Here is a 13202-nt window from a genome sequence, read left to right as displayed (position 1 = left end):
CATACATTTTATAAAGAGTACAAATATAATATTATAAATAGGCATCATTCTCCCTAAAAGTTTATATATTCAAGTTGGGAAAAAGACCCTTTATTTTAGACTTCTTCAGAAGGAGCTTTGTCTTTGTGGTCTTTTTATATTCTAGCATTTAAGGCATATTTCTGTGATGAACGAGAGGATCCCGTAATTAGAAAGGCATCCTCATTCCTGGAGAAGAACTGGGTCCCAATGCTTCAGCAGAGCCTGGGTGACACGAGACCGGCCACGTCCACCAACCACCTCACTTTACCAACTTGGTTTCCGTGTTGAATAATTCTGCTGGTCCATCCACAAAAATGTTAAGTCCACACCTTCCCCAACAAAGTCTCATTATTTTCATTAAACCCCGCAAATGAGATTTACCTAGAGCCTGCTTTACCCATACTGGGACCCAGGTCCCCTCATATTATTCATCTGTCATTTCTGTGTGTCCCCAAGGGGCGGCTTCTCATGGACTCGAGGTGAATTTGTCAGTTTCTTCCCCTCTGGCCTTCTGACCACATCTGTCCCTTGTGAGATAGCCATGCCCTGGGTACACACCTTTTCTGACGGTGATCTCCACGGCTCTCACCTCCCTTGACTTCCAGAGAGGGCACCAATTTTCCTCTGACACCATGTAATCCCTTAATTCCCCACAGAGCCGCTGCAATCAGACTATAACATCTGACGAAAGTCTATTGGACGTTAATGGATAATAAGCCATAGCAGGGTCTGCAAACTTGTTTTCGTAAAGGGTCAAATCATAAATATTTTAGACATTGTGGGCCACATACAGTCTTCTGTCACCTATTCTTTTTGATTGTTTGTTTGTTTGTTTTGACAGCCCTTGAAATGTACAAAACCCAGTCTTAGCTCCGTGAGCTGCACACGATGGGCTGGCGAGGATTTGGCTCGCAAGCCCAACATCTGCTGACCCTGGTGCACACCCTCCCAGCTGAGTCTTGGGAGGGGCTGCAGCCGGAGTCCACGGGTGCCCATCCCCCCACAGGACCCCTTCCAGCACTGCCCTTGCCCCACTCCCAGCCTCAGCTCTCGCAGGAGTCGGTTTCTGGAGAAATTGTTTGTGTTAGTGAGGATCCTCAGAGAAACAGAACCGTTAGGGTGTAGAGCTAGAGCTAGAGCTTACGGAAATAGAGATAGAGATTTATTTGAAGGAAGTGGTTCACAGGATTATGGTTGAGGACGAGTCCAAAATCCGTAGGGCAAGATGACAGGCTGGAAATTCAGGATGATGTCACAGTGTCGAGTCCAAATTCCACAGGCAGCTGACCGGATGCTCAGGGAGGAGGTTTATGTTACAGTCTGCAGGAGGAGAATTGCTTCTTTTCAGGAACCCTCAGGCTTTTGCTTTTAAGGCCTTCAACTGATTGGATGAGGCCCACCACATTATAGGGATCTGCTTTATTCAAGGTCTACTGATTCAAATGTTAATCACATCTAAAAAGTACCTCCACAGCCACATCTAGACTGGTGTTCAACCAACACCTGGGCATCTCAGCCTAGGCAGCTTGACGCATCAAGTGAACCATCCCTTTGCCTGTGCCTCAGAGCACATGTTCAATGGGCCTGAGGCCAGGAGAGAGAGAGAGACCTTTGCTTTCCTCCAGTCCAGTCTGAGCCCAGTCGGAGGAGTTCCCACCCTCCACTCCCCCACCCCGCCATTTACTGTCCAAGGACTGGCCTCTTTCCAGGTTGACTTAAAGTGAAATCTCTACTCCTTCCAGGGAAACACAACTCCCACCCACACTTCCTTAGTACTGAGTCAAGATGATGGGACCCAAATTCTAGTTCCAACTCTGCTGCTAACCTGCTGTGGGACCTCCTCCTGAACCCAATACACAGAAGAACCCTGTGGAACAAAGTAGATGTTCAACCGATATTTGTTACGTTGTCTTAGCTTTAGGAAGCCTTATCTGATCAGAAGATAGCTTTATTTCCCCAGGCTAGCCTTCCCTCCCCTTTTGCCCCTCAGCTTTGTGTCTCAGTGCCCATGTTTTGGCCCAAAGAACAGTATTCATTGTTTGCAGCTTGGGCTCACAGTGGCAAGTTAGTCTCCCTTCCTAGTAAGGAGAACTTATCACTGACAAATGTCACCACCTGCCAGAAACGGTAAGCATTCTATTTAACCCTCGAAACAATCCCAGGTACTTTCACCTTCAAGCATCTTTGCTGTCAGCATCTTTGCCACAAGCATTCTTGCCAGACACATTTTCACCACGTAGCTAATTGGCCATAACTCATTTTTGCCGTGAAAGATGAGATAACTGGTTGACACTTTGGTTTGACAGTTTGGTTTCAACTGGTTAAATGTGTTCGCCTTTCTTCTACTTAGTGATGTGACTGATGGCTTTTCCGAGCTGACGATTGACAGTGATTGGCCCCAAGAGCTGGTTTCTTATTTTGAAACACACTACATTGGAGGAGAAAGAGGCTGAGAAGTTACTGAACCTCTCACTGAAGTTGATTTTTGGATTCTTTTTGCCGTTACAAATAATGCTGTGGTGAATAATTTTGCACGTGAAGCCTTGCCGATATTTTGGGTTATTTTCTGTGTGAAAGTTATTCACAGAGTGGATTGTGTTTAGAGGAGGGGGAACAGGATGGAGACTGAGGTTTGAATCCATGCAATGGGATAACTTCAGGCGATGTGGTACTTTACATTTTATGAAACACTTAGCTCTTCCTCCCTTTTGCAGATATGTGAAAAAGTGGGGATATCTAACCTGAAGAACAGGAGACTTAGAGGGTCATAATCGCCACCTGTAAATCTCCAAATGGCACCATTTGCAATGGAAGAGACTCGTTTCATGTGATTCCAAAGAACAAGGTCTGTTCACTATTGCTCAAGCCTGTTGGGCTCGAATGTTTTCTCCCAGCCCTTCCCTATAGAGGGCAGCCTTTGAATAGCCTGGTGCTTCCGCCTGTGACTCAGAGGTGACTTCCTGTGAAATACAGATGGGTTTTATCGGTGAAAAGGAATTCTCAACTCTTTAGCAAGAACGAGATTAACGTAAATTTAGGCTGTCAGCAGAGTCGAGGTTTACCAAAGAGCTGACTTCCGGAAGGAAGGGAACTTTTTGTTCTGGGGAGTTGTCAAGGGATTGAGATAGGGGTGTGTGCGTGTGTCGAGAGATTCAGCTGCAGATGGAAAGGAGCAAGGGAATTTGGGTTACAATGTGTAGAAGAAGTTGTGGTTGGGACACAGTCAGACTGAGTTTGTTTCTCGGGAAGGCACGTTAACCTAGGCTGGCAGTGGGCAGCATCTCAGAAAGGGATCCAGGTCAGCGCGTGTTTGTGTCAGTGAAGGTAACACTGAGAAATGTGAACCTCTGGTCAGCACTGGGCCATGAGAATGGAAGAATATTTGCCCTAAAGTTGCTCGTGTTTGCCGAAACAAGATGATTTTTAAATTTTTTATTTATTTATTTTACCTTTGGCTGCGTTGGGCCTTCATTGCTGCGTGCAGGCCTTCTCTAGTTGTGGCGAGCGGGGGCTACTCTTCATTGTGGTGTGTAGACTCCTCATTGCAGTGGCTTCTCTTGTTGCGGAGCACAGGTTCTAGGCGCATGGGCTTCAGTAGTTGTGGCGCGCAAGCTCAGTAGTTGTGGCTCACGGGCTTAGTTGCTCCACAGCATGTGGGATCTTCCTGAACCAGGGCTCGAACCCATATCCCCTGTATTGGCAGGCGGATTCTTTTTTTTTTTTTTTTTTTTTGCGGTATGCGGGCCTCTCACTGTTGTGGCATCTCCCGTTGCGGAGCACAGGCTCTGGACGTGCAGGCTCAGCGGCCATGGCTCACGGGCCCTGCCGCTCTGCGGCATGTGGGATCTTCCCGGACCGGGGCATGAACCCGTGTCCCCTGCATTGGCAGGCGGACTCTCAACCACTGCGCCACCAAGGAAGCCCTGGCAGGCGGATTCTTAACCACTGCGCCACCAGGGAAGTCCCAAGAAGATGATGTTTTATTTCATTTTATAATTAAATAATGTTTTAATAAGCCGTTTCTAAAATCCTCCTGGCAAAAGTTCCCTACTTTGGATTGGGGGAAATTCCTTGACTTCCAGGCCTCCCTCCACCCCAATATTCGCCAACATGCAATGGTGGAACAGGAAAGGTTAACCATAGTAAACACTCCCACTCAGACAGGGGAAGATGGAAGGCCGCTTACCTGGGACTGGGGAAAATTCCTTGACTGGGTCTAGATTCTGTCTCTGGAAGTGTCTCCCTAGTCCATCGTTCCCTGTGGCTCTTGGATTCACTCTTTACGAAGCTCTGACTACATCATTACACCCAGCGGCCATATCTGAAGTAGACATTGGACAATAAGTTCTCCATGGGGGCTGAGTAACTTTCTCAATTTGCTTCCTTCCTGTAGAATGTTGGAGGGTCCAAGGATGATTTCAAGTACTGAAATAGTCACTCTTTCTTTTAGCTCAGATTAATGGTTCTTTTAATGCTACAACTTTCTCAAAAATTTCGTTGGTTTCATGAATATTTGTCAGATACGACCGAGTAAAACCAACTCATGCTACCAAATTTCTCATCTCTTTATCTAAAGCCAAAAGTTCATTAGCTAAATCATCTTCCTTCCCGGTTAGCTCAGGTGATAGTTTTGACAAAGGTTTTGCCACTGTGAAACATGGACTGCCATTTTTTCCCAATCTCTAATGGCCCCAAAAACAATGCCACTTATTTTTAGATTTTCGTACTTCCAGGTACCAATTCTTGTATAGGTCAGTATTCACTATAATGTTTCAATAACCACCCACAGATCTCAGTAGCCTACCAAAAGAAGTAAAGGCTATTTCTTGCTCACTTTACATGTTATTCTGTGGTCAGCCCAGCTATGTTCCATGTCCCAGGCTGCAAGAGCAGCTCTTATCTGGAACAAACCAGCCTCATGGCAGAGAAAAAGTACAAAGAGCAATGGTGGAAGCCTGAAGTAGAAGGATACTTCTACTCACATGGTTCATTAGCTACATTCAGTAAATGCTCCTAAATGACTTCAGGAGTGTGGGGGGAATAATCTTCTCTAGGGAAGAACAGTGAATATTTGGAACAATAATACTATCTACCACAGGGCCAATGAACAGAACCCTCTTTTTTAATTTAATTTTTATTTTATATTGGGGTATAGTTGATTTACAATATTGTGTTAGTTTCAGATGTACAACAAAGTGGTTCAGTTATACATATACATATATCCATTCTTTTTCAGGTTCCTTTCCCGTATAGGTTATTACAGAATATTGAGCAGAGTTCCCTGTGCTATACAGTAGGTCCTTGTTGATTATCTATTTTATATATAGTAGTGTGTATATGTTAATCCCAACCTCCTAATTTATCCCTCCCCTCTCTCCTTTCCCCTTTGGTAACCATAAGTTTGTTTTTGAAGTCTGTGAGTCTGTTTCTGTTTTGTAAGTAACAGAACCCTCTTTCTACCTGAGTTCTGAACTAAGACATAAGACAAAGGAAGCCACATACAGACAATCAAAATGACTCTTTTATTGCTAATATAGGCTAGATTGGAGGATAGCAGCTTGGTATAAGAGCCAAAATGGGATCCCTGATATACAAGCCCAGAGTTAAAAACCTTTCTGCCCAATCGACGCTTTGCTGGGTAGGGCAGGCCTGTAAGGGGAATGTGTTCCTCGAAGCCAACAGAAAATATACTCCGAGGGAAGGAACCAGCTCATAAGCAAAGGGGAAGATGGTGGGAGGTGAGGGGAGACACCTGATTTCTCCTTCCAAACTTTCCAGGCAACTAAGTTATTCCAACTTCTCTGGAACAGAGTAAGCGGACAGACAGAGAAAGGCCAGGAGTGTATTGCCAACAGACTCCCACCACATGGAAGGAAACATCTGGAGTGGGGAAGAAACACTTACAAAGTAGGTAACATGTCGGTGAAGACCAGTAACTCGCTCAAGTCCCAAGCGGGCAGCTGAGTGTCACCCAACTCCAGGGGAGGGAGGGATCGATTTCTACTTAAGAGAGATCAGACTGTGCTTCATGGAGAGGAATTTGTCATTTGGGTAGAAAGGTTAAGATTTGAGGAACATTTTCTTCATGTATGCAAATTTGTATCTGCTGATTTCATATAAATCTTCTCTTTGTGTTTGATGAACATAAATTTTTTTTAATAGCTTTATCTTTTAAAAATATTTTATTTATTTATTTGGTTGTGCCAGGTCTTAGTTGCAGCATGCGGGCTCCTTAGTTGTGACACGCATGTAGGATCTATTTCCCTGACGAGGGATGGAACCCAGGCCCCCAGCATTGGGAGCGCAGAGTCTTAACCACTACGCCACCAGAAAAGTTCTGAGGATATATGGTTTTAAACCTCCTTCCCAGTCCACTCCCCAGGATGGCCGTTCAAGAAACCATAGAATCAGTGAAAATTGGTTGATTCTGAATAAAAACAGCTTTATTGGGACTTATTAGGCCTATTTTACAGGCCCAGAGGGGCTGAAATGGTGCCTGAAACCCAGATCAGAGGAGGCAGGGCTGGGACGTAAGCCCTGGTCTTCTGATTCCCATACTGTGTTCCTTCCCCTGCGTCACCCTGCCTGTCTCCCCCGATGAGGGGGCTTGAATGTCTCAGTGCACGTGTGCCACTCCCCAATCCCCAGGGGATGGCTGCCTGCTGATGCGAGTGTGGGATCCCAAGCCAGTGCCAGGCTGACCCACGCAGGGGCCCCGAAGAGGGGTCTTTGCCTTTCACCAGGCTGTGATTCCTTCCAGGCAGCAAAGCAGACACCGTGGAGGCAAGACATCACGGATGTGCAATTCCAGGATTTACTGCCAGCTGCGGCAGCCCAGGAGCAGGCCAGAGTCACAAACTCTTCTCAAAATTCTCCCCATATCTGCCCCCAAACCGAGCTAAGAGACTATTTGTGAATCGTGACCCCTCTGGATTCTTGTTGCCACACCTGACTCATCCCCATTGCCATGGCAACCGGAGGGGGATTCTCCTGGGTTTGTTTGTGTGTGTGTATGGATTCCCCCTTCATTCTTGGCTTTCCTCACTCTTTTTGACAAAAGAACGCAAACCAGGCCATCCTTCTGCTTCCTTTCTCTCCCTACTTGGCTTCTCTTTCCAAGGTCTGAATCTCCCTAAAAGATCAGATTGACCTCTGTCACCTCCCCCAGCATACTCACGTACATCTTTTAATTCCTCCAGCCAGTGGGTGCCTTTACCATCTAATGTAAACAGGCTCTCTCTCGGATTTCTCCTTTAGGTTCCTACCTCCCAACAGTGAGGAGTTTCTACTTCACTTCCGGTGGTGAGGAATTCACAGGTGGGATTTGAGCCCTATCTTTTCCGGCAGGAGATTGATCTGCCACTAGTGGAGGGTCAATAATCACAGCTACAATTTATTGGCCACTTGCTTTGTCATGTGTCTTACATATATTACTTCTAATGTTTTGAGGGAAGCTTTATTGTACCCATTTTACAGATGAGGAAGTTAAAGTGAAGAGGATTAAGCCAGGTCCCCAGCTGGTGAGTGGCAAAACCAGGATTCAACCCCACTTCTATTTGGCTCCAGCATCTGTGTCCTTCCCGTGTCCTCTCCAGAGGGGAAGCTCCTGGGGAAAATGGAGACCTAACTGAGGACAGCACAGTGGGAACTTAGTGCATGTGGAGGGGGCAAGATGTAAGTCCTCGGGAATGCAGTCTGGGTTGGCTGGTGATCCTCAGGAGGGACACACAGGGGAGGGGCGTAACTCCAGTAAATTATTTTTGGATAGCACGTTATAAAACTCTTCCACAAATATTAACTTGTTTGTTGCTCTTCACAGATTTGGGAAGTAAATCCTATTATCCCCTTAAATTCAGGTATTCTGATTCAAAAGCTGATGCGTGTATTCCCACCTTCTCACCCTCCCACCCACTACCAGCAGCACAAACTCTAGGGAATAAACTCCTATAAAGGAGATTGGACTCTTAGCTGTGGTGTAATTTTGGGTAAGAGCAGTGGCAGCTATAACAGGGTGGGCAGGATATTTTCCATCCCCCCAGACACACCCTCCACCCTTCTCCATCCTTCTCTGTGGAGTAGGCTGACCTTTATGCGTCATATCAGGAGGCTCCGTGGCCATCTGGCTTCAGGGGTGTTGACCAATGGGGGGCGCCAGGAAGTTAGCTCATCCGTGTCCTGGTACAGCTGCCCTCATCAGGCCCAGGAATGACACCCTCCTCTTACCCCTCAGGCCCTGGAGGTGTAATGACTCTTAGTCATTCCCAGCCCTGGGGTACCTACCAGCCTACCTGGCCCACACCTTTACAAAGAGTCCCTTTACTAAGTTTCCCTCAAGGACCCCATTTTGAGTGCGTCTACCATCCTTTTACTCCAGGGCCTTAATAAGAAAGATAGACCTGCAAATCTCAGTGGCTTGACCCAATGAAAGGTTATTTCTTGATCATGTCACAATCCATTGCGGGGCTGTGTATGTGTACACATGTATAGGAACTCTGGGAAGGAGATGGAGGAAGTTGGGTTAGACAGTATAGAAGAAAAGTTGTGGGTGGAGGGTTTGTTTCTCTGGAAGGCTTAGGGCATGCTGACCCAAATTGACATCTGGCAATAGCTCAGAAAGTGAGTTTGCAGGTCAATGTGCGTTCACTGGAATGAAGGTTTGTCAATCACAGAGAAATAGGAACCTCTTGTCAGCATTAAGCTGTGGAAATGAAAGAGTAATTGCCCTAAAGGTGCCGATGTTTGCTCAAAGAAAATAACTTTGATTTAATAATCATTTACTTTAATCTGCAACTTCTAAGCATAAAGCAATGTACTCACCTCTCTGGGAGTTATCAATCTGATGCAAACATAGGGTCTACCCTCAAGAAACTTGAAGTTTCTTCACACTTAAAATTTATTTTTAAATTTACACACAGGAAAATTCATTCTTTTTGGCCTACAATCCCATCAGGCTTTTAGTTTATTTTAAAATTTGTATTCTTTTGCACATATTTTCATTGCAATATAATTCACATACCATAAAATTCACCATTTTATAAATTTATTTATTTATCCATTTCTTGGCTGCGTTGGGTCTTCGCCGCTGCACACGAGCCCTCCCCAGCTGCGGCGAGCGGGGGCCACTCCTCGGCGCGGCACACGGGTTTCTCACTGCGGTGGCCTCTCATTGTGGTGGCCTCTCCCGTTGCGGAGCACGGGCCCCAGGCCCGTAGTTGTGGCTCCTGGCTCCAGAGCGCAGGCCCAGCTGCTGTGGCACAAGGGCCCAGCCGCTCCGCGGCATGTGGGATCCTCCCGGACCAGGGCACAAACCCCTGTCCCCTGCATTGGCAGGCGGACGCCCAACCACTGCACCACCAGGGAAGTCCCAAATTCACCATTTTAAAGTACCCAGTTCAGTCACTTTTATTTTGTAATTATTTTTATTTTTTATTTTTATTTTTTTGGCTGCGCTGTGTGGCTTGTAATCTTAGTTCCCTGACCAGGGCTAGAACCCGGGCCCACAGCAGTGAAAGCACAGAGTCCTAACCACTGGACCACCAGGGAACTCCCTCAGTCATTTTTAGTATATTTGGAGTTAGGCAACCATCACCACTAATTCTAGAACATTTTTATCATCCCCAAAAAGAGACAGCATGCCTGTTAGTACTCACTCTCCATTCCCTTCCGCCTCTGCCACCCCTTTGCAACCTCTAGTGTATTTTCTGTCTCTGGATTTGCCTACTTTGGGCTTTTCATAAAAATGGAATCATACAATATGTCCTCCTTTTGGACTTGTTTCTTTCACTCAGCGTTATGTTTTCAAGGTTCATCCATGTTACAGCATGTTTCAGTACTTCATTGTTTTTTTTTTTTTGCTGTGTTGGGTCTTCATTGCTGCACATGGGCTTTCTCTAGTTGCGGCAAACGGGAGCTACTCTTCATTGAGGTGCGCGGGCTTCTCGTTGCGGTGGCTTCTCTTGTGGAGCACAGGCTCTAGGTGCGCGGGCTTCAGTGGTTGGGACATGTGGGCTCAGTAGTTGTGGCACACGGGCTTCGTTGCTCCGTGTCATGTGGGATCTTCCCAGACCAGGACTTGAACCTGTGTCCCCTGCATTGGCAGGCAGAATCTCAACCACTGTGCCACCAGGGAAGTCCCAGTACTTCATTCTTTTTTATGGCTGAATATTTCACTGTGTGTATACACCACATTTTGTCTATCCATCCATCAATTGATGGACATTTGGGTTGTTTCCACTTTTCAGCTATTATGAATAATGCTGCTATATACATTCCTGTGCAAGTTCTTGTTTGAATGCCGGTTTTTCAATTCTCTCAGGTTTGTACATAGGATTAGAATTTCTGAGTCATATGGTAATTCTACGTGTAGCTTTTTGAAAAACTACTGCTGTTTTCCGCAGTGGCTTCAGTATTTTACATTCTCCTCAGCAGTGTATGAGGGTTCTGACTTCACATCCTCACTAACACTGTGATTTCCTCTTTTTTCTTTTTTAAATTATAACCATCTTGGGGAGTGTAATGTGGTATCTCATTATGGTTTTTATTTGCATTTCCCAAATGGTTAATGATGTTAAGCATTTTCTTATCGTCCATTTGTATATCTTCTTTGGAGAAATGTCCATTCAGACACTTTGCCCAGTTTTTTAATTGGGTTTTCTTTTATTGTTGAGTTATTTATATATTCTGGATACTAGACCCTTGTCAGATATGTGGTTTACAAACATTTTTTTCCCATTCTGTGTATTGTCATTTCATTTCCTTGATGGTGTCCTTTGACACATAAAAGTTCTTAGTTTTGGACTTCCCTTGTGGCACAGTGGTAAAGAATCCTTCTGCCAATGCAGGGGACACGGGTTCGAGCCCTGGTCCAGGAAGATCCCACATGCCACGGAGCAACTAAGTCCGTGCGCCACAGCTACTGAGCCTGTGCTCTAGAGCCCGCGAGCCGCAACTACTGAGCCCACATGCCACAACTACTGAAACCCACGGGCCTAGAGCCTGTGCTCCGCAACAAGAGAAGCCACCGCAATGAGAAGCCTGCACACCACAACGAAGAGTAGCCCCCGCTCACTGCAGCTAGAGAAAGCCTGCACGCAGCAACGAAGACCCAACGCAGCCAAAATTAATTAATTAATTTTAAATAAAAGTTCTTAGTTTTGATGACTTTCAACTTATCTATATTTTCTTTGGTTACTTGTGCTTTTGATGTGAAAACTAAGAAATTAGTGCCAAATCAAAGGTCACAAAGATTTACACCTATATTTCCTTCAAAGAGTTTTCTCCCATTCTGTGGGCTGTCTTTTCACTCTCCTTACAGTGTCCTTGGTTGCACAAAAGTTTTATATTTTGATGAGGTTCAGCGTATCTATTTTTTTTTTTTGCCTGTGCTTTTGGTGCCATATCCAAAAATAACTGCCAAGTCCAATGTCATGACGATTTCCCCCGTGTTTTCTTCTAAGAGTTTTGTAGTTTTAGGGTTTTAACCCAGTTTGGGTTAACTTTTGGATATGGGTTTTTGTATAAGGATCCAACGTCATTCTTTTGCACGTGACATCCAGCTTTCCCAGCATTATTTGTTGAAAAGATTATTCTTTCCCCATTGAATGGCATTGGCACTCTGTCAAAAATCAATTGACCGCATATGTGAGGGTTTATCTATTATGGGCTCTCTGTTGTACACCACTTGTCCATATGCCTGTCCTTATGCAGTACCACACCGCTTTAATTACTATAGCTTTGTACAGATCATTCCTCATTCATCCTGCTTCCCTGGTTCTAATGCCTTCCTTGCCCTTTCAGATTCTCCCAATCCTTCCCCTCCTTCAAAACGATTTCTGTTGTTACCCTAGTCTTCTTCTCCCCCCTAGTTTTCCCCAGATCTTCAAGGGGTACCACAATTCATGTAGGCATTCCCCTTGACTTTTCTCTTTCTCTTACTCTGCGTATGCACTCCATCAGCTAAATCATAGGTGCCACCTGCAAATTATATTCCAGATCCACTTATTTCTCTCCACCTCAGCTGCTGTGTCCAGCCATGGTCATCTCTCTCCAGGACATCTTTTTTTGGTTTCATTTTTAATATTTTATTTGTATTCAAGCATTTCACAAAATGACCATGATCGTTAGTCATCATGGAAACGCAAATTAAACCAAAACGAATACTCTCCTATATTGACAAAGATGTGAAGCAACTGGAACTCTTATTTACTGCTGGGGGGAGAATAAAATAGCCCAACCACTTTGGAAAATGGTTTGGCAGCTTCTACTAAAATTAATTTTATGCTGGTGCAGGCTGGGTTTTCTGGGAAGCACATTCTGAGAGAGAGGTGATCATTTATTGGGAGAGCGCTCTTGGGATCAGCACCTAGGGAAGGGAAGGAAGCAGGACTGGAGAGAAAAACTGGGGTATAATGCAGTTTGGGTTAACTTTTGTATATGGTTTTTTGTATAAGGATCCAACTTCATTCTTTTGCATGTGGCATCCAGCTTTCCCAGCATTATTTGTTGAAAAGATTATTCTTTCCCCATTGAATGGCATTGGCACTCTGTCAAAAATCAATTGACCGCATATGTGAGGGTTTATCTATTATGGGCTCTCTGTTGTACACCACTTGTCCATATGCCTGTCCTTATGCCGTACCCTAGTCTTCTTCTCGGTGAAGGCCTCACTCTGTAACCGAACGCAGGTTCAGCCCCTCGCGTCACTAAACAGCCAATTAATCAAGGGACAAGCTTTGGTAGAGAAGAAAGGTACTTTATTCAGAAAAGCCGGCAATCTGGGGAGACGGTGGACTTAATGTTGAGAGACCAACTCTGAAGGTTCTGCTCAGCCATGACAATTTTTGAAGGGAAAAAGGGGAACGATCTCAATTAATCATTAAGGCAACAGGTCAGATTCTTTGTCATCTTTCCATTGCGTGCAGACCTGCTGACTTCTCTTGGTCTTACTTGGGATGCGGTCTTGTTCACGTGGTCTGCCTTCAAGTTTACTGAGGGTAAGCTAGGGGCAGAGGGTCAGTCATTCTTTAACTGCTTAATTCTTTATTCTTACTCCTCCTAATTCAGGAAAGGACTCAACAGGTTCCTTTCAGGAAACAGGAAAAGTGTTATATATATTTTTTTTCTTTTGGCCGCGCTGCATGGCTTGTGGGATCTTAGGTCCCCAACCAGGGATTGACCCTGGG

The sequence above is a fragment of the Leucopleurus acutus genome (assembly GCF_964270905.1).
Source record: "Leucopleurus acutus genome assembly, chromosome: 16".
In the NCBI taxonomy this organism is placed as follows: domain Eukaryota; kingdom Metazoa; phylum Chordata; class Mammalia; order Artiodactyla; family Delphinidae; genus Leucopleurus; species Leucopleurus acutus.
Note: the sequence above shows the minus strand (reverse complement) of the source record.